General features: G+C 52.9%; 1 pseudogene; it reads left to right on the top strand.

The window, feature by feature from the left end:
* Window positions 1–969: 969 nt before the first annotated feature.
* On the top strand, window positions 970–2,726 carry LOC149810115 (embryogenesis-associated protein EMB8 pseudogene; annotated as a pseudogene).
* The last annotated feature ends 20,004 nt before the right edge of the window (window positions 2,727–22,730 follow it).

Raw genomic sequence — 22,730 nt, 5'->3', positions numbered from 1 at the left:
CCGTATTTGTTATGGCACCGTTTTGACCGCTAGCGCCTGAGCTCAGGCGGAACCTTGCCTTGTATTTTGAACACGCTAAGTACCCGTAGATCGTCTCAGATGTTTGCCTCAGTGGGTGGAACACATCAACGGTCGCTGCCACCAGTGCACAGTGCTCGAACGTCACATAAGCTTAGGGCTAGACTACCCTACTCGGTTCACTCACGGCAACTTCGGCCCTTTTGTATCACTTCATCGTGTACAGATCCTCAAATGTCGGGAGTATGTGCAAATAGCGTAAGTTTTGTTGCAAGTGGGCTGTCTGCAAGTCAATCGGTCGTCAATTTTGGGAACATGGTTATTGGGTTGCCTGTGGTTGCTGCACTGTTCATCTTCGCTGTTGCGTGGATTGATCTCAAGCGGAAGTCGTTGAGGCCAGAGCTGCAATACCAACCGACAGAGTTCAATAGAGGTGTCATGTCTCGCATGCCGACGTTAAGGCAGGTTTACAAGCCAATGCTGTTTTTGACAAATGGCCATGTGGAGACCATATTTGCAGCCAAGCTTCGCTGGGCCTGCGATCTAGTTTACCGAAGAGAGAACGTGTTCATGCCCGACGGAGGGCATGTTGCGCTGGATTGGCGTTGCACCCCGAACGGAGAAGCGGTGCGTTCCTGCATCAGCCCTGGTGTAGATGCAGTAGACTGCCATCGAGCAGCAATGCCATCTTGCGAATCTTCTGATAAGAGTCACTCCGTGCGTCGATGCAAAAACGGAACGTCGTCGTGCACGGCTATTGTCTGGCTGCAGTGCGCGTGTGCTGGGTGCGGCGACGGAGTACAAACACCTGTTGCAGTTGATGCGCCAGTAGCCTCCACTCAATCCCGTGCTGGATACACTTGTCACAGCGTTGTCACGGGTGGCTTTTGCGCTTCGACGACGTGAGCCCATGTGGCAGCAGTGCATCTGACATGGGTGATTGAGGCGTGCATGCAGGAGCTTGCGAAGGACGCAGCGGTTCTAATTCTGCTTCCCGGCTTGACAGGAGGAAGTGACGACACATACGTGCGTTACGCCGTCAAATACGCACACTCGATCGGCATCCGGGCAGTGGTCTTCAACAGCCGAGGCTGTGGCGACACCTTCCTTTCGACGCCACAGTTCTACAGCGGCCTCTTCATAGAGGACATCAAACACGTGATTGCGCATGTGCAGAGCCTGTACCCAAACTCCCAGATGTTTGCCACCGGGTGGTCGCTGGGCGCCAACATCCTAGTCAACTACCTCGGCCTGGTCGGGGATGCAACCCCGCTGGCGGCTGCCGCCGCCCTCTGCAACCCATTCAACCTCACCATGGGCGACGCCAACATGCGCAAGGGCTTTAACAAGCTCTACAACCGGAACCTTGCCTCTGCGATGTCCCGCATCATGCGCCGCAATGTCAAAGTGTGGAACGGCGCTGAGGGCTTTAATGTGGAGGCTGCATGCAATGCGTCCAGCATTCGGGAATGGGATGAAGCCATCACGATGGTCTCCTTCGGTGAGTCACTACGCCGATGGTCTGCCACTCGATGTGGCGATGGCACATCTTTTCACAACACCAACGCTTCCTGTCATATGATCATTGGTCGATCTTGACTTCCCTGCTTCGTTGCCGAATGTACGCAAGGCTTGCCATCTTGTCATCTCTTGCCTTTGAGTACCGTACTGCCGCTAAATATTCAAACGAACTCACCAAAAATGGTTGTTTGATAAAATTTTATCCCAAATTTCCAGAAAATGTTGGTCAAAAAATAGCGATTCTCACCACCTAAAATTTGGGGCTATCAGAAGAAGTAATCCCCATTTATTGTACCTACGGTTGAATGGTTTGCTAAAATTGGACAAAGATTGAATAGTAGCGTGATTGAATAGTTAGCGGCGATACGGTACTTCCTTTTCAGCCCGCCAGGGCACAGAGTTTGTGGCAGCTCCATGTGCTGGTGTTCGTCATGCCTCATGGCACGGGCAGGGTTGGCACCGCATAGCGTGACAGATTTGTTCACATGGGGTGCCCTCTGTGGGATAGAGTTATGAGCCAGTTTGCTTGCATTCCAGCACAGCAGGCAACTTTTTTGTGGGCATTCTTGACGACTGAGTGCGCATGCCATGGATGGCAGCACCAACGTATTCGTTCGCGATGTCACGGCACGCTGTTTGCTGCAGGATTTCCAACCGTGGACGCCTATTACGCCGCAGCTGGCTCGCACCAGCGCGTGGCTGGCGTCAAGATTCCGTTGCTTGTGCTTCAAGCGGAGGATGACCCCATTGCGCCCATCGAAGCAACACCCCGAAAGGAACTATACGACAACCCCAACTGCATCCTGGCAGGTGCGCCATGCCTGCTGTATTCTAGTGGATACTGTTGAGATACGTCATGCCATTGCTCCCAGGTTGCATCAGAGTCGGTGCTGTGAGGTTCTCATGGCCAAGAACCATTCTCCTGAGCAAGCGCTCCCTTCAAACCAGCTGTTCAAATGTATACCCCCTCCACTCATCTATCCATATGGCATGATGCAAGTTCCCTGGGCTTGCCTTATATCGCATGACCCAACCAAGACATCCATTCAGAACATTCAACTGTTAACCAGGCAAGCCTGAGAGCATTCAATATGTCATTCCCTTGAAACGAGTTAGTTGGCAGGAGATTTGATGAATTCTGCGTGGCGGAAGCCAACGGAGTTCCAGAACGTGAGCTGGTGCTGTAAGTAGGAGCCTTACATGTTGCACTCGCTGACCGTTACGGTCTCCAGTTCTGTGTGTTTCCATCTGAGAGTAGGCATGCATGCAGTAACCCCAACGGGAGGGCACCTGGGCTGGTGCTCTGGGGAGGGAGGCTACTTCGGCGAGCCCTGGACAGACCGCATCATCGTGGAATGGCTCCAAGCGTGCCAGCTTCAGCTAGTTTCGCAAGCCGCCAAGCTGCCTATGACCCCAGCCGCAAGCACCATGGATGCTGGCAGCAATGGAGATGGTATCGGCTACGACCAAACCAGCACACTTCTCACCCCTGACGAGGACGATGTACCTGATGTTGTGCAGTTCTTCACTGATCCGGTGCCACCTCCAGCCGCCGGTGGTAGCAACAACAACACACCACGCACGCGCTCAAACGATGGCCTCATGTCGACTGCACCACGGAGCAGCGTGCAGACGAGTGACAGCCGTAAGGCGCCGACAGTTAGCACCCTCAACAGCGCAAGATCGATGGAGGCAGCCTTGCACGTGCGGTCAACCCCTTCCGCAGGGCGACCTGAGGCCTCAGAAATGCCCTCGTCCGCCTCCATCTCGCCGATCATCCCGCTTTCCAGCCCTCGGCGCGCGCTGGGCCCGTGCATAGCCCCGCCTCAACCTCTGCAAGCCAACCAGTTTTCCGGGGGGTATCCCGTACAGCGAAAACCAGGGTTCAGCTCCTTGCGGTCGGGCGCTCAGCGCGCCGATGTCGGTGCGAGGAGTTTGGCTCTGCTTCTTCATGCCCCCCCCCAGCTTTGTCAGGAAGACCAGTACTCTGGTGGCTACCCACCTCAGTTGGCAGACCTTTCCGGGGGCAACTATTTGCAGAGCTTGCCGCTCCATTCCTCGCCGGCGCCTCCCGCCATGCCGACGCCGGAGCTTGCTGCGTTGCAAGTTGACCAAGAAGATCGCGAATCGCTGCCGAGGGCGCTGAGTGATCGGCCCGCTGAAAGCTCGCCTGAGCTGCAAAGCTTGGAGCGCAACATGGAGGTGATGTATCGGCGCATCAGCCCAGCTCGTGCAACTGGCTCGCGGCGTTCGACGGCATCGGGCCGTGCTCGTGGAGCAAACTCAAGCCCTCGTAGCGTCCCGCCTGCTAGTGGCGACACCTTGGCGCGTGGAACACAATCTCCACCCCGTTCGTCTGGCGCGCTTTGGTGGGCCAACAACTGACGACTGACAGGCTCGCAGCTAGTGAACCCGCCGTGGCCATGTGCTTGCCATACCTGTCGGACTGTTCTCGCAAGTTTGTCGAGGTGTAGGCATGATATAGTTGCGTAGGTTATACTCGCGTGTTCTATGCTTGTTGGATTGACGATGTTCGGTATGATTACTACATGCTGTAATACAGCGTCGCGCCCGATGTTGCTTGGCTATCTCGACGCACCACATGATGAGGCTCGCCAGTATTCCACCGAGGCTCCAATCTGGAGATGGCGAAACGCTGAAAGTTTTTGTGGCCAGTTGAAACTATTAGGAAATCATGGACATCATGTCTTCCTTGGTCTCCTACCTAATTCGATACATTGACTTGGAGTGGCCCAACGCCTTTGGCGAAGTCACAGACATTCGCACATTTTGGGTAGCATAAACGTAAGATGGCTAGAAGCCTTCCTTTATTCTGTTACTGCGCAAACTCGCGTTTACATCAACCTTCGTACAGCCTTCTCTTGGCACAACGCCATTTGCGGCTGGGTTATCGATGTGCACTGTCCAAGAACGCCTCGTCCACCTTTGGTACCGCTAGCAGACGCATATGCTGGCCCATATGTGCGGGCGCACAGGACCAGCAAATGCTAGGCACAAATGTTGATGAGTCAGCTGGTGCGGATTTCCTGCATGTCCCTCGCTTTGATGTGCGCCGACGAAGCTGCTGGTGTTTATTGCACTTGTCTATAGAACCTCTGCGCGTGAGCTCGCAGAAGGCAGCTTGGACGCTGAAGTTGGTGGATGAGCAAGTTAATTTGTATTCATTAATCTTCATGTGTTGCCCATGGCCCTGTTGCACCAGTGGACACCACAATGACAGTCTGCAAATCTCTTCAGCAGGAAAATCCCTGGGCAGAACACAATTGGCATCTGATGCATGACAGTACGATATTCAGGATGCCTGTTTCTGGTCATGTCATGGCTCGGGCAGGCCGCTGCCAGTATATGTGTCAGTTCATCCCCGAGACAGCCAAAATGAGTTTGCAGACATCGAGGCAGGTCTCAGGCAATGCGTCGATACAGTTAGTGAAATGATAGAGAACATTTGTTCACGCATGGCAATCGAATGCGCGGCTGCTTTCGTATACGACGATGAACTGGAGGCCACGATGGAGCAAGTGATACGGAAGGAGGTCACGACCCGACTCGAGAACCTTGACCAGTTAGCGCTGCGGGTGATGGAGCTGATGGCGCAGGCTGCAAAGGGCAAGGGGGATGATAGAATGGCCGATCTCATCATGCAAATGAGAGCGGAGACGCTCAGGCAGGTCAAGCGCATTATGCCAACGGAAGTCCAAGTTTTGGACGGCCTTCTTAGGCTCGACGATCAAGTCAAGCGCCGGGAGCAACTCACGGTGCGTCCAAGAACTTCGAGGTCATGGATTTGCGCTGCACTCCATGGATTGATGTCGCATGACCTAGTACATGGCTGTTGCTCGCAGTAGTGCGGTTGCAGATAAAAGTAGCATGTATGTATCCATCATTGGCTCCTGACAAAACACAAGAACAGAGTCATGTAACCGATGCATGAACGCGAACGCAAGGTAGCTGGGCTAGAAGCGAGTGGAAGTGTGCTTGAGATGTCGGTGCTGCATGTCTGATGTTGCTAGCCCATTACGGCTCAGCAAAGATGTAAAGTAATGACAAGCTGTGGTTCCAGGACCTCACCCTTCCGGAGCTTGGGGCGGTTGCATCAACAGCTGCGCAGATGGTGACCGACCTCGAGGAAGCTGAAGCGATTCCGGACGTTGCGATGCTTGCACGGCTCGTAGTCGTGCGGGAGGAGGTCTTTGCGACAATGGAGGAGCTGGAGGCAGGCTCCACGAGAGAGCGGAGGTACACCAGCATGGGCGTGCCTAGGGCGGTTGCGGCCCTGATCAACAACCTAACTGTGCTTGACGATCCAATGCGCCGCAGAATGCAGCTCTTCAGGTGCGATGCTGATCACGTACCCACGCACTTGCCTCTCCTTGCTGTTAGCAGGGAATTGACTGCTTTTCGACGCCTGTAGGTACCCAACCGCATCTGCATGTGGGCAACGGCATGCAACTTTTGTTTGAGTGTGACTTTTGGTGCTCATCGGACCGACTACGCGCAACGAATTGCGTACCTGTAGCTGCCTTTACAAGACAGCTGTTCAAAGCCGCACTGGTTGCGATACTTCAATTTTGTCCGACCGGCTTGAACGCTGGCCCCCTCAGTGTCCAGCGCTGATGCTCATTAAGAGGGTGCCGCCTTCATTGCTTGCTACAAATGCGCAGCCACTGTATAATACACGTGCTGAAGGCACCACGGTTGCATTAATGATGACGATGTATCTTTTTACAACACTACCGCATCCACATGGACATTGGCAACTTCAAGACAACTTGGGAATCAGTGCTACCGTTGCCATCAAGCAAGCGTCGATGCTGTTTCCAACCCTGTTGCCTTCCTTCTTCTCAGTACAACCTTTCCTGTTTGCGAGCTCATTTGTCGAGGTCCGCCTTTTAGATGTCAGACTATCGAAGGGTGTACATGATGAGCAGATCATCTTATACTGGCCCGATTTAGGGACTGCTTTTGTGCGACTGCCTCAGTTGCATTTTGAGCTGCAGTGCAATGTCCCAAGCTTGCGACCCACCTTCTCCCACGCGTGCCTCTGATCCTGACGCGGTCCTCGAGCGCCTGAGGCCTGGCCTGGTGATGACGACGCTCTATATCCTTCGCACTGAACTGGACGACAACCCCTTGCCTGATGCGTCCAAGCATGCAGCTCTGCAAGCAAAGTTCTGTGACCTGGTCATGGATGCGATGATAGTGTTGGACGACATAAGCAAGGGGAAGCATAAAACCAAACGATGAAGATTGTGAGCTGAAAACTTACTGGTGGTGATGATCAAGGTGCAAACGGGTTGGCAAAATTGATTGGCCTGTGCTATGTGCAAATCAAGTGATGGAGGTTCCGATATGGATGTGTGGCTGTAAGTTATAGAGGATGTACCGTAGTCTAGACCACAACTGGCCAAGTCACACGTACCATACAAATCGCTTCCAGAGATGTAAGATGATTTGCTAACCCTGTGTAATGGTTGATGGCCTTCGTAAGGTCCGCCTCAAAAATGCGCGACAAAACCATGAGGCATTGGTTGATGATGGCGGTGTCGGGCTTGGGGTTCATTAGGCACCAATCATTGAAGGTGAACACACAAGCACCTAGCTTTTCTTCGGCTGTCATGCCGTCGCTATCATCTTCCAAAATCTTTTCAACAACGAAGGCTACCGTGGGGGCATGGAACGAAACGCCATGCCACGACCCCACATGCCCAATTGAATTACGAATGTTGATTTGGATCTTGCATAGCGTTGAACGGCTGAAAGCAAATACATTGACACGTTTAAGGTGACGAAATGCGAAGGGGACTCAATGCATAGGACTCTATGCTTTATGTTCATGATAAACCAACCGCACTCATCTGAATGACTCGAACAGCATGGTCAGCTGAAAAATATTCATGTGTTTGAAAGATGGTCACGACAGCACCCTGCTTCGCTGTGTGAGGATGTGGTGATTCTGCTGCTTTAAGCATATTATCAATATCCCCGAAGGCTTTTGCACAAGCCTGTCCTTGTCCCTTTGCTTGAGGTTGGTGGCTAGGCGGTCGGCACCCGCTTCAATAGATCCGTTGGTTCCTGCCAGTGTTCCTTCGCTGATTCTCAGTGTAGCTGCCATGCACGACACCCGCTCGACGAACCTTCTCAGTTGTGGGTTGCTCTGTCGGAGGTGCCATGCGCGTTTGGGTGGTGGAGTTGCCGTAGAGTGCGGAGGGTTGCAATGAGCGATGCGGCTCGGGGAGCTGTCGTAGAAGGGCGGAGTGGGGGGAGCGGGGAAACAATGGGCACCGGACTACGCGGGCACGTTGGGAGCATCATTGAATGTATTACGTGCGATGTCTGAACAAGACGCCTCGAAGTTCGAGTGGAGGGTTGGCTGGCCCCTTGTTTGGATACCGTAGTAAATTAAACATATGGTTGAGAAAATGAGGGGCGTTACGGCATTACATTATTAAACAACCGTCAATTAGGTTGAAGTCCAAAACATTACGCGTTTCAATTTATTAAACAACCGTTCATACGGTTGAGGAAATGACTGGCGCCGCAGGCGATTTTTTTTTCAAGGTACAGCAATTTGTACCGCTTGCGGGCGAAGCCTCGCGCATTCTGGTCCCGTGCCACAGGTGTAGGAGAGTACTGTCGCTTTCGCTTGTTCTTGGAACCCTCGGGCCTGCCAACCCTTCGCTTGGCGGGCTGTGTCTGAGCTGTGTCAGGCAACTCACCCCTATCCACCCCATCGGAACCCTCGGGCAACTCACCCCTATCCACACCATCGTCGAGCAAGCGGGCTGGTGCGTCCTGGGAAGCCAGCGCAGCCTTCCTTTCTCGGAAGCGTTTCACACGTGCATGGGATAGAACTCTCTTTCTGATTACTTCCTTCTGCCTTCGCTCCAGCTCAGCCGGGCAATCACCATCATCTGCACTAACATCAAACACCAGGGGCGCTCTCTCATCTTTCTCAAACAAGTAATCATCAATGCGATTCCATTCTCGCTCATCATGTTCGGCTTTTTCAGCAGTTGTCATGTCCTTCACCTTCTTGAAACACAGCAATGACTGCCTTTGCTTGCGTGAACCGGCCCCAGCTGGGGTGGACGGTGCGTGACAGTGCATGTTGACAAAATGGTGGTTTCTGCAAGGTAAGATGGGCCCTTATATGCTTACATTCATGACAGGGTTCGTTCTGGTGTCGGGCTTCGAATAGGCCAGGGTACACAGGGTGCCGCAGGCACCTTAAGAAAATTCTGGACAGAGTTACCCGTTACATCCAACATTTATCAAACAACCGTTCACAAGGTTTTTTTTTCCCCCAATCATTACGCGCTACCAATATAATAAACGCCAAGGAAGGTTGTCCGGCCCAGCGTTACGCGTTACGAACCATATGTTTAATTTACTACGGTAGCCTGTCATGAACCATACATAGGGCACATCATATGAAATCATCTTGCGCTCGTCGGCTCAGATGCGCCTCGCACACCTCCCACGCACTGCTCCATGGCACCTCATCAGCGAGGCTGTGAAGCAAGTCGAAGACAAGGCTGTCAAAGCCACGTTCAGCATCTTGCAACGCCCAGAGCAAGATGACGTGCGCTCTGGCCAGCTGACGCTGCCGCTCCGCTTCGGGGGCATGGGCATCCGCACCACCAGCATGTTGGAGGCGCAAGCTGCCTACTTGTCAGCTGCCGCCATGACAGAGGGTCGACAGCAATATCGACCCTTCGCCAGCCCCAACGCCGCGTTCCTTGAACTCGACTGGCAAGCCCTCCACGAGGCAGGCGCGGAGAAGGTATTGTGGCCGCCCGAGTCGCTGGCGATAGGCGTGCAGTGCATCGATGAGGTGTTGCCAGGAGCTCAGCGCGCCTTCTCGCACTTCGTGGCCCAGCGCAGATTTGACGACCTGCTCGCGTCGTTCGACACCAACACCGAAGCTGGCGCGCGTGACCTGGCGCGCATGCACAGCTGCGCCTGCCGCCCAGCCTCGATTTGGCTAGACACGCTTCCGACGTCACCGTTTCTGCAGCTATCGAACGGAGACTTCGTGGCCGCGATGCGCCACCGACTCGGTATGACGCACCTGCCCGCCAACGCACCCGGTGTACGGTGTTCCTGCGGACGTTTCATGCAGCCGAACGACACCGACCACGCCATGACATGCAAGTCCCTTTGCGGAGAGATGACGATGCGCCACAACATGATCGCAAGATCTTGGCGCCGCATCATAAGCCGCTCGGGAACCGCATCGTCATTGGAACCAGCGATCCGCGCGCTGCCTGGCGCGAGAGGAGCTGCCGTGTCAGCAAGGCACACAGACTCGCGTGGTGACATCCTGCTCATCCTACCGGACGGGCTCACTGTCGTCGACATCTCGGTGGTGCACCCGTGTGCGTTGACCTACGTGCGCGCGGCGCGTGTGGCAGGCGGAGCAGCATTGGTGCGGGACGACGCGAAGCGGGCAAAGTATGAGACGGCAGACCCTATTGGCTACGCATTCGTCCCGCTATCCCACGAGTCTTTCGGACGAATGGGCACGCCGGCGATGGAGCTGTTGAACTCCCTGGCGGTGTTGGCGAACGCTGGTGGCCGTGTGGTGAAGGCTGGCTTTGTCGGCAACGCGCTGAAAGAGCTGAGCATCAGCTTGTGCCGCGGCAACGCGCTCATGTACCGTCGCGGCCTCGGCGCTTTGGCGCGCGCGACGGGCAGTTGTTTCACAGCAGGCTTGACTGTTCCAACTGCTGACCTTCAATGAGCGCAGCCCTCGTTTGAGTGTGTTGTGTTTGTTGTTTGCGGCTTGTGCTGTCGTTGTTCTGTCTCTCGATGTAATTGCACATCATATGAAATAGGTAGAATACAAGCTTCTAGAGCATCATTGCAACCACTCAATTCCTAAGTTTACTTCCAATTGGTGTCTCCGGCCGATATACCGTAGTATATTAGCCAATCGGAACTTTTTTTCGAAGCGTGACACGTCACATTCATTATTTCTCCGTCATTAAGGAGAAATCGCCCAAACGTGACATGTCACATTCATTATTTCTCCGTCAATCAGGAGATTGAAATCAGCAGTGCCGCAGGCGAAAAGATTTTGGAGGTATATCTGTGATGAGCAAGCATCTGCCATTGCAAGAGTTCAGATGCAATCATGCTCATATGTAACGTCCATGTGCAAGCAAGGCACGGTTATCATCACGGCCATATCAAAGAGACCATTGCAATATCCTACACCACTACCGGTACCGTCCAGTTAGCGGCGTTAACCCGTGAACTTGGACGTTGAAGCCTTGGTCGGGTCATAGCCTGCTGGTTCCTTACGCCCGGCTTGTGCCCTGCCTTGAGCCACCTCACCTGTTTCAACGTCACTAACATCTACCAGGAGCGCTGCTTCTTTCTCCAGTTTCTCAAACAAGTAATCATCAATGCCATTCTTTCTCATCATGTGCGGCTTTTTCAACAGCTGTCATGTCCTTCACTTTCTGGACACACAGCAATGACTGCCTGAACCGGCCCCAGACGGGGCAGACGGTACGTGACAGCGCATTTTGGAACAATGGTGGTTTCCGCAAGCAATAGGCTTTATATGCTTACATTCATGACAGTTTTCATCCTGGCTTGCATATGCAGCGTGCCATGAGTAGGCCAGGGTACAGGGTTATCGATTTGAGTATTGGCACCACAGCTCCTATCAGGTCCAGCTCAGATGGTAATGCCCGGAAAACTCGTACAGCTCACCACTCGCAATCGGACAACTTGCAGAATGACACATACTGTATGAAATGCCCGTTTGTGTGTGTTATTGACGGTGTTGATCGTGCCGGATGTTCGGCGTGCCGTACTGTGCCTGACCGCCTTGCGTGTTCGCTTCCATGTACAGATCTTAGTAGAACGCTTCACAGCACTTTATGCAATGACTCACATGAAATGCTAATAGTGTGTGTTGGCTAGCAGGCATGTCTTGGCTCGCGACAGCGGTCCATGGCATAGGGGTTTCCATCCCTGAACCAGGGCCCTTCGACATCGTCAGTCCCAAGCTTTTAACAAAGGAGCTGATTTCTTACCAGAACATGCCCAGGGTGCTGTGTTTTTGTGTCCCCGTCCACCGGGTACAGGATTTCGTTGTGGGCGAAGGGCAGCGGGGACTCTGTAGTCTCATTTTGCACGGAACCGTCAAAAACCAGGAAAACCGTGTTGTTGAAGGGAAATACTTGTGCTCGTGTGGGCTTGACAGGAAAAAGCGTAATCAACACCGGCCCCCCGAGTTGGAACAAGCGAAGGGTGAGCGGCGTAAGAAGATCACGGAGGACGAATCTTGTAAACGTGACTGCACGTATTACATGAAATGGGGCGAGACAGTGAAGGATGAGCACCACTTTGGTGACCTTGTGAGTATTTGGTTTGGCGTTGAGGTGGTGTACTGTGTTCTGCTGCTTGGATTGCCTTGTTCTGTGGTGCTCACTTGACATATTCCCTTGTTGACCCCTGACGCTTAGGGGGTGTGCTCATGCTGCAAGCTGAACCAAATACTTGTATGCAGTGGGAAGAAGAACAGGGACTGCCGGAGACAGAGCGCAAGCTCTTGTTTATGGATGTCTCGTCGACCGAGCCGCTTGTTGTCATTGCCAGTGCCAAGATGCTGGAGTGGGCTGTGAAATGGGGACACAACCGGCCAGTGTCCATGGACTGCAAATTTGGTCTGACCAAGTGGGGCTACGCTGTGTGCACTCTTACCATCGTCAACGGCCAGGGTCGAGGCGTGCCTATCTGTGTGGCTGTCATGAAGCGGGAGACTGCTGATGCATTTGAAGCTGTCATCACTCAGCTTAGGAAGCATCTCCCAGCTGAGTGGAAGCCTTCACTTGTTCTTGTGGATGATGACAAGGCAGAGCAAAGGGCATGGAGGTGTGCATTCATCCTTCTGAGTTCCTGGTTGCTTGGATCAAGCTTGTGTTGTTCATGTCATTTAATTGCTAAGTGCTCAAGCATCAATTGTTCAACTGTGTGTTGCTGCAACAAGCTTCAGTACTTTACAGCTCCCTACTTGTAGTTGACATGCTCTACTGCATTGCAGAGATTGCTATGGTTCCTCGGTACCTATTCACCTTTGCACCTACCATGTGGTTACAGCGTGGTGCAAGTCCATCTGCCAACACCTGCCCAAGGACAAGGCCCTCATCAAGAAAGCCTTCAATGGCATCCATGCTGTCACGAAACACCCAGGCGCAAATACTCTTGAGGGGAGCCGAGCAGCCGTGCGCGAAGCGATTGCAGCTTTCCTTGCAGCTTTCCTCAAGGAGTGGGAAAAGCACCCTACACTTGTTGAGTACTTCACCAACACTTGGGCGCAGAACATCGGTGCGACACATGCACTGCTCAGTGCACATAGTCTTTGCTCATCAGCTATTACGCATCCTTTACAGCTGTGCAAGGATGCTGGATGATGTTGTCTTTGGTTTGCTGCACAATTTTGCACTCGTGAACCTGAGCAGCACACTGGTAGAATGCTAATTATTTTGCCAACTCTTCGCTGAGACGTATGGGGGCTTTTAGGACTTTTCAATTTTGCTCAAGTAGATGACAGCATTTTGATGCTGAAGTGGAGTAAAGGCGTTTGCTTGATTCACGTTGACATTGAGCGTATCTTGCACATGTTGAGGCACTATCAGCCATGTTGACCAGGCGTTGCGCCATGCAGTCATGTGGGCTCTGGGCGTGCGCAAGTTTGACAAGTCCCTGGGTCAGCGGGCGACAGGGCTCAGCGAAGGCTGGCATCGCAAGTTCAAACGCCGCCTTGCTGGCTGCCCAGCTGTTCATCAGCGACGTGTGGACTGGGTGGTGTTCATAATTGTCCAGGTCATCGACGATCACATCGGGCACCGGGAGCTGCTAGCATGGGCAGGTAGGTTCTGTGTAGCTGGTGAAAGGCATGATGACCATGCATCGTGCGTGTTCTGTGGTGAGGTTTGCATTGACCCCAAGCAACGTCTGTCAGGTGCTTGCACACAAGTGCAAGGGATGGTGCCAGCATACGCGGCTGCCCGGACAAGGCTACAGGACATGTGATGCACTAGTCCGAAGCCAACACAACATGAAGAGTATGAAATGGGTGTGTGATACAATTTTGTAAGCTTCCTTGGTCATAGCACTTATGCAGAGGTAGCGCAGGCACCCTTGCATAGCATTCTACTTCCCTACACAGCAACATTGACGAGCCAGCTGGCCCATTTACTTTGCCCGTTGACATGCATGCTGAGCGGATGCAGGTGCGGGGCACAACGCGAAGGTCGAGAAGCAAATCAAAGCAGCACTGGTGAAGGCCAGCCAATTGGAGGCAGGCAACATCGCCTTCTCAGAGTTGGGGCATGACGCCACATACACCTGTGGCGCCAAGTCTTACACCCTCATCTCCTTCAAGATGTTGTACGCTTGCTGCGAGTGCATTCATGCGAGGCAAGGTCACGTTTGCAAGCACCAGTTGCTGGCCTTGTGGGTGTCATTTGCTGGAGTCGGTGCTGCCAAAGAGGAGGAGCTGCATGCCTTCCAGCGTGCGTGCTGTAAATGCTTGGGGGGCGCGCTTCGAGTGCCAGGGAGGGTGCTCGTTGGATTCCCTTGAGCCGTTGATCAACGAACTTCACAAGGTGCTGGGCACCAAGGCATCCATGACAGCGCCGGCCAACCATGACGGTGCAGAGGCGGGCCTGCAAGGTGGTGCACCTGCGCAGAGCGGCCAGAGGATGCCGTGGATTTGCCGGATGTAGCAGTGGAATGCAATGCAGCCTTTTCATCTCCTGTGCGATCGCCAAGTGCACTGCCACCAGCGCGTGCGCCAACGTTGACCCCGGGCACAAAGATTCGGAAGCATGGTGCAAGTCCCTTGAAGAGATCCTTCGAGGAGATGCTGCAGCGCTTCCTTGATCCAGACCTGCCACATCATGTGCGTCACCAGGGCGCAGTCAAGGCGGAGAACCTCGTGGCGCAGCTGCAGCACTTGCTGGACGTCAATGACTTGCACAGCACTTTCACGACATCCATGGAGAGCTCTTCCATTGCCGCTGCCGGGTCGCTCAACTTTGCCACTGCTGGCAAAGCTAGCACCTCCATAGACTTGTGTCAGTTTGAGCGTCCAGATGGACCGCTCACTGCAAAGCGGCACAAGCCTTGCACAGAGAAACGGCCGCCGACAGTGCGCAAGGCACCGGCTAGTGAGGCTGCCTGTCACTTCTCAAAGACAAGCAAGCTGGAGAGAGCCGAGGCCGCGAGACCCCCGCATGATATTTGCGGGCGGGTGGATCGGGCTGCAACCCTTGCATCATCTCGGCCAGCGACGAATGCCTCCAACCCCAAGCCAGCAGCTGCTGGAAAATCAACCTCTACCGCTGCCACAATGAAGCGCTTAGCAGCGGCTGCCCAGCAACGCCCATGGTGTGGCGAGGCTGCACAGCCGGTTCCTACTAAAAGAGCCCTTGCATCACAACTTCAGCTTGCACATCCGTTGCAAGCCCAGCTTGGCACTCTTGAGCAAGTCCAGAGCGCTCAAGTGGTGCCTAAGCGTCCACGCACACAGCGGCAACTGCAGCCGCGAATTAATATCCTTGGCCCTTGGATGTTGTGATGAGTTGGCGAGCCAAGCTTGTGTATGGTAGTGTCTAGCTGACAACTGCTGATACATGTATGAAGCATGTGCTTTCCGGTATCTTCTGCTTTCTTTGTTTCACTTTTGGGTGTCAATCACGCCTGTCTGCAATGGATAGTTTTGCACACAAGCACAGCAAGTCCTGTTGCATCTAGGGTTGCTGGTCGGTACACCGTCAGACGTAGCTGATGAGGTCCTGGCTATACGTCACTGCTGTTGAAACATCCGCAGGCTTTTTTACGCTTCTTGCATTCCTCGACGTCTCCTGGGGTGTCCGAAAGCTGGAGACATAGCGTAGGGTTTGCCCGACTTTGGCTGATTTGCACACTAGCACTTGTGTGAGTATGTAAGTGTTGCTTTTTAATATATCATCCACGATATGGTGGGCGGAGCTGCGTGTCCTCATTGACCAGCTGTCGAGGCCTGAAGTCTGCCAGAAACCACCCAACACGACCACCGCGGAAAAGCCGAATAACATACATACGGACATCACGCATTTGCTTGCAATGTTTTGCGAGCTGTCCGGTTGCAAGTAGTAGGCTGTACGAGTTTTCCGGGCATTACTATCTGAGCTGGATCTGATAGGAGCTGTGGTGCCAATACTCAAATCGCAGGGTTATCCCTCGTCCATGTGCAAGCAAGGTAGGTCCATGTGCAAGCAAGGCCACGGTACAGGGTGCCGCAGGCATCTCGGAAGATTGTTTGGGTCAGCGTCACGCGTGACATTTATTATTTCTCCGTCCATATGGAGGTTTTTCCCCCTAGGGTGACGCGTGACACAATATAATTGTGAACACGGTAAGGAACTTTTGCCCAGCGTGACGCGTGACTCTCCGAATGGCTAATATACTACGGCAACTGAGCTGCTCAACACCCTGGCCATTGCTGCGAGTGCCGCGGGCGTCGTGCTCAAGGGCGACTTTGTTGAGAGTGCATTGCGTGAGCTCAGTGTCTCTTTGTGCAGGGGGAGTGGATTCATGTACAGAAGCGGCCTAGGAGTTTTTGCGACCTTGGCTGGTGGAGCTTTCGAAGAGGGCCTGCTAGTTCCAATTGCTGATATTCCTTGAGGGGTCTTTGTACCTTTCCGAGTGTGTGTTGGTTTACTGGTACAGCTCGAGCTTTGATGATTCTGCTTCTCTGTGTAATGAAATATACTATGGTAGTGGAGCCGCTTCTTCGCACACTGCCTGCTTTCAAGGTGCCGGCATCGCAGCTCAGGATCAAGCACGCGGAGACATTCTTGCCGTGTTGGCAGATGGGCTCACCGTCCTCGACGTCTCAGTGGTGCATCCAGCAGCGGCCTCCCATCTACAGGCTGCTCGCACGGCGGGCGGCGCGGCAGCTGCGCGCGACCAGCGAAAGCGCTTGAAGTACCAGACCGCTGACCCCAACGGCTACACCTTTGTCCCATTGTCGCATGAGTCCTACGGCCGACTAGGGAAGCCGGCAACTGAGCTGCTCAACACCCTGGCCATTGCTGCGAGTGCCGCGGGCGTCGTGCTCAAGGGCGGACTTTGTTGAGAGTGCATTGCGTGAGCTCAGTGTCTCTTTGTGCAGGGGGAGTGGATTCATGTACAGAAGCGGCCTAGGAGTTTTTGCGACCTTGGCTGGTGGAGCTTTCGAAGAGGGCCTGCTAGTTCCAATTGCTGATATTCCCTGAGGGGTCTTTGTACCTTTCCGAGTGTGTGTTGGTTTACTGGTACAGCTCGAGCTTTGATGGTTCTGCTTCTCTGTGTAATGAAATATACTACGGTAAGCCCTTTGGCCATTGTGGTTGATATCAGCACACTCCTGGATGGAATGCCGGGTCAGCCTCGACCCCTCTCTAGCAAATTGTGCCATAACTCTTTGCAGGGTACAAGACGATGAAGAAGACATGTCAGGTCAGGATATGGTAAGTCAAGCTGGTCCAGGTACGCTTGCCTTAGATGAAAGTAATGGTAGCACTGATTCCCAAGTACTTCTTGGAGTTGCCAATGTCCATGTGGATGCGGCATTGTTGTAAAAAGATATATCATCATCATCAACTCTGCCTTGTGTGAGCGGAATAGCAAAAAATCGACAGATTTGACCTCCTCGAGTGCAACCGTACCCCTTTTACCTCATAATATCGAAAATTTTCGACAATCTCGCATGCTATCTTCCGCAATTTTCGAGGCTTTTCAAAATTGATTAAGTAAACTTTTTGGGGCCAATCCCCCAAAAAGAATTTTGCGACGCAAATTCAATTTCATGGTGGGTAGGGAAGCGGGCAGGAGAGTTTTGGATAATAATCTACTTTGTTTGGGAAGGCGGGGATGTTTTTGGGACCCCAGGATCAATCCAAGCCGCCTAATTCTGTAACACAACCAAGCGGCGCGCATATCCTGCCGTTACCTTCAAGTTCTCCTTGTAGCCAAGAAAATCTCAAGTCCACTCAAACCTCAACCTGTTATGTGTGAATCCTGTACGGGTTAGAGAATAGAAATAGCGCATTAGTCGGGTGATGGCTAGGCCTTATAATCGTGCCAGGCCGTGCATGATTATAAGGGCATCCAAGACCGTGCACATGACCGTGTACGTAATCTGGCGGGTAGGTCTAGGATTCGGTGGTACGGTCCTCGAGCACATGAGGATGCCTAGAGATGTCTCAAGAGGGTCCATGTCCGGATCAAATATATACGTTGATGCATGCCAGCATCGAGGACTTCTTACGATCAATCTAGCTTGAGCATTTGGGACCCGCCTAATTGGTGCCTTGGATGTGCGCTTTGTTAGTGGTGATTGACGGTTATTGCGTAGTAATTGTCTTATAATTAGATCCATCAATACCCTGTGTTTTCACACAACATTGGCTCTTCTGCAGGGATTTTATATTGATAGGATCGTCTTAATAGGATGGCAGCGGCGGGGCCGCCCGCTGCCGACAATGTAGGCTGCTTGCTGGATACCTCGCCAGGTGTCCAACGCGACAAGTGGGCAAGCGCCTTAGCGCTGGGATTTGGCGCGATAGGGGATAGCCTAGCAGCTCCCTTGTACGCATCACAATGGCCCTATCTTACTGCGGAGGAACTCGCAAAGAAAGGGCCGGCGGCAGCACCGGAGGTGGGGAGTATGTGCGTCGACATGCTGACGCTCATCTATCTCCTTGTCGTGGCAATCGGCAAGCAGGCAAAACGACTTTCGATATAAATTTCGAAAATGGCTGAAGGCGAAATCGTGGACGATGGAGCGGACATCCCGGAAATATCAGAAGCCCTTCGACAGGCTAGCGAGGTATATGCCACTGCCTTTGCTGACGCGTTCATCAAGCAGGATGTACAGAAATATCTGGAGTTGGATAATCCGATATCGGCCAAGGATTTTGAAAATGCCTTGGACCGCTGGCCTAATGAGAGAATGACCGAAGCGGGGCATGATGGCTTCAGGGGCTTAATGGACGGATGTCCCGGCTCACAGGAGTCGTGGCTTGCTGTCGTTCCAGACAGCCAGCGCGGCTTTTTCGCTGTTACCCTCAGCAGGAAAGTTATTATTCTTTGTGATGACCCGGGCCGTGGCCGTCTCTACTGATGCGGCAAAGGTAGATGCTGCCTTCCGAGTTGAAGGAGCTGATGTAACTCCGCTCAACCGACAGCGGGTCGCTGCATCGGTACAGGTTCCGGGCGTGGAACTGGATATGTGCAGGTTATATTTCCAACAGGCATCGCTAATTCACCTTTTAGTGGCGGTATTCGAGGCTCTGCACTACTTGAACGACTGGGCCTCCAACGAGGAGCAAGTTGGGGAGATTCAACCAGCCCTTTGCGATTACAGCACGGAGGAAGTTCACGCAGCAGCACGTGCTCAGATGGCATGGCACCTGGCACCATTACACGAAATCGCAGACCCGTCGCGATGTGGGGGTACAATGCCATCGACACCTTAAATCCCCAGTCCAGGTGTGAAATCTGCCTTTCCTGTGGTTACCGCATCTGATGGTTTGAAACTCCTTACCGATCAAATGAAAATCAAAGGGAGTCGGTATAGGATGCCTGATGTCAAAGCGTCTCAACAGACGTGGGTCGCGTGGTTCGATTCAGTAATGGCCTTTACTGCAATGTACCCAACCCCTCATGATGTGGTGGTTTCCACACTTGTTTCTTCGGTACCTATAGAGGATAAACGAATTTTTGGATGGGACCAGAAGGTAAAACAATGGCAGGATCCGCCACGCCCTTGGACCGTCCAAGAGTTCTTGCAGCATGTTAAAGCTCAAGTCCTAAGTACTGTCACCACAAGAGCAGCTGCCTGAAGGAACTCCAGCAGTTAGATAAAGATTACGAGCAGCTGGACGACTGCATTGCACTTAGCACTAAACTACACCACTTATATTATCAGGTGTTCCCAGCTGTAACCTCAGAAGTAGACCCTGTCTCCAGGTTGCAGTGCATAAGGCAAGTACATACCCTTGTAAGTGACATACATAACAAGGGTAACGCCAGTGGCAAGGGCCTGGAGGGATTTCACGGCGTATAATGCGGCCGACCAATTTAAGCAGTATGTGCATCAGGATTTGCACACAGACGCAAATACGAAGTCCCTATGTGAGAGGTACCTCACCGACATCTGCGATCAATTGAAGTTGGCGCATGACATGCACGCACAACTGTCCCAAGCTACCTCGGAGTCGCGAGGCGGCTCGGGCAGAGCCCCGGCGCACGTATATGCCTTGACACTGCGGACGAGGTGCAGGCCGTTCTCGAGGCAGGGGGGCGCTCGTCGGGGACGTGGTCATCGTCCTCGGGGCGAACAAGCGACCGCTCGACAGACGCGCTAGCCCAGGAACGGGGTCGAGCGCAACGGGGTCGCACTCGAGGACCGAGTGCGGGACACCCCCCTGCAGCGGCAGGACCGTCCTTTAAGGACGTGGTGGCTAAAATTGCAAAGGATTTCCCTGCCATGTCGCCTTCGGCGATCAGGGGTGACTTGGGGCTGCCACCCCGGTCGGTGGAAGAGTGTCTGCGGCGCATCGAACAAGATCAGTGCGCCCTGTGTCAAGACGAGCCGCGGCACTCGATGTTCAAGTGCCCGCTTAAGGACACGGAGGCAGGCAAGACCTTCAAAAGGCTCTACGAGAAGACACGGCAAGAACTTCTCCATCAGCAGCGGCGTCAGCACCCGCCCGACGTTGCTTGACGGGGCGGGGAGGCGCGGGCGCCCCCACCACCGACACAATCAGCGGGGACGGCGCCAGCGCCTCCGGGCACATCGACGGCCATGACAGGCCTGTCTTCCCGGTGTGCTAACCCCATGTTGTACTCAGATGCAGACTTGGATGATTGGTTGGGTTTATCGGAGTTAACTGGACATGTAACTCTAGCCTTGGGTAAGTCCAAGGATATTTATGAGACCCATACGGCCTTGAGACACCTGTCTGAGATACGTAAAGGGTGACGATTCCCATGGCGCTCAGGACTAATAGAGCGTTCACCCCATGGCTTGTAGAGGGGGTGACCCAAGCACATAACAAAGTGCAAGGGCATTCCGGGGGACCAAAGACTCATGTGGTAATGAGCTTTGGAGCGGGTAAAGCATCTCACGTGCAACAATCCCTCAGCACACACACATAAAACGTCCTTTGATATTAGGATAGGTGGGGCTGTGGTGCGCTCGCTGTTTGATACAGGGGCCAACATAAGTTGCCTGAGCAAGAGGTTTCTTGACAGGGTTGGGCACCCTTGGTACTCCAACTCACACACAGGTGCAGTGTCGGGGGTGGGAGGATCCATGGATACTCTGGGGACTACAGAGATCCCAGTTAAATTGGGTAAATACCATATAACCCACAAATTCCTGGTAATACAAGGTACTGTAGCTGGGTATGACTGTATTTTGGGGGATGATTTTATGGCTGGTCATGCCATAAGCATCGAATACACCGAAAACTGGTCAAAATAAAAAAGGGCGAGTCTGGACGGGAACCAGAGTGGTTCTCGTAAGTTCCTTGAGGGCAATAACTCCACGGTGTTGGTGGTCGATGGCATAAGCCTACCAGCGAGCCTGGGCCTGGCTCCTGGAAGGGATACAAAAAGCTTAAGCATGACATAGCCCATAATCTCCAAGTGGCTTATAGAACTACCCTTCTGGACAAGGGATCGAGGCAGCCAAGGATAAGCATGCCTCGGATACCATACCTATCGTGGTACAGAAGGTCGTTGATAAGCACAGTCAGGGAGGGGGCACCCTATGTGGTGTTATTCCCCCTAAAACCCATGCAGTTGGTTTTCAATGTGAGATAGAACTCATACCGGGGGGCACAACCGGTGCATATTTGCCAATACAGGCTCACTCCCTTGGAAAAGGAGGAGTGGCTGACCAGAGTGCCAGAATTCATAGAAATGGGTTGGATAGAGCCCTCCTCCTCCTCATGGAGTTCGTCGGTTCTATTTGCTCCGAAACCAAACGGCAAACTGAGATTCTTTCTGGATTTCAGGCATCTGAGCGGACAAGGCCTAACTCGGGACCCATCCCAAATCAAGGTGAGCTCTTGGACAACCTCAAAGGTGCTAAGCTGTTTAGTGCCTTGGATTTAGCTTCTGGATTTTATCAATTGGCAATGAGCGGGGGTAGTAAACCCCTCACAGCGTTCCCGACCCGGTTTGGATTATATCAATGGTGCGTTATGCCCATGGGTCTGTGCAACGCTCCGGCAATATTCCAGCAAGCCATGAATACCATACTAAGGGAACATATCCAGGGAGGATATTGCTTGGTATATCTGGATGACATCATCATCAAGTCTAACTCAGCAGTGGAACATGCTGAGCACTTGGACAAGGTACTGGCAACTCTAAATAAGCACAATTTGTTTTGCCAGCTACCAAAGTTGAAATGGGCACAATCCCAATTGAAATATTTGGTTCATCTGGTCTCAGGAGACGGGGTACTCCCAGACCCAGCAAAGGTAGCTACCTTGCATAAATGGCAGCCACCTACGGACTTGGTAGCGCAGCTTGAAGAAGCCCGGGATAGGGGCAGTAAAAAGGAATGCACAGCAATCCGGGAACAAATCATCAGTGCATGCAGAAAATTCTTGGGTTTCATGAACTATTTTAATAGATTCATTCCCCGATATCACAAGTGGCCAGTGAATTACATGACCAAACCAAGAATGATGCACCTGATTGAGATGATAGTTGTACCGAGGCATGGGAACAACTTAAACAGTTGCTAAGCACAGCAACCATGATGTCTCATCTTGATTTCTCTTTACCATTCCACGTGTATAGTGATGCCTCCATCAAAGCCATTGGTGGGGTGTTGGTGCAATTTCAGGATGGGGTTCCACACCCGGTGGCATACGTGGCTCGTAAGCTCACATCGGCAGAAAGGAACTATACCACCACGAAACAGAAAATGTTGGCGATGGTATACTGTTTTCAACAGTGGAGATGTTATCTGGAGGTAGTCAGGTAGTGCTACACACAGATCATGAACCCCTAACATGGTTGGCGCAGCAGGCGCGGCCAAACCGCAGACAATCCAGGTAGTTAGAATTCCTGGCGGGTTTCAAGTACGAGATCCTATATGT

This window comes from Nuphar pumila, unplaced genomic scaffold (genome assembly GCF_984573655.1).
Source record: "Nuphar pumila unplaced genomic scaffold, dmNupPumi1.hap1.1 HAP1_SCAFFOLD_516, whole genome shotgun sequence".
NCBI lineage: Eukaryota > Viridiplantae > Streptophyta > Magnoliopsida > Nymphaeales > Nymphaeaceae > Nuphar > Nuphar pumila.
This window is presented reverse-complemented; position numbering and strand designations above follow the sequence as displayed.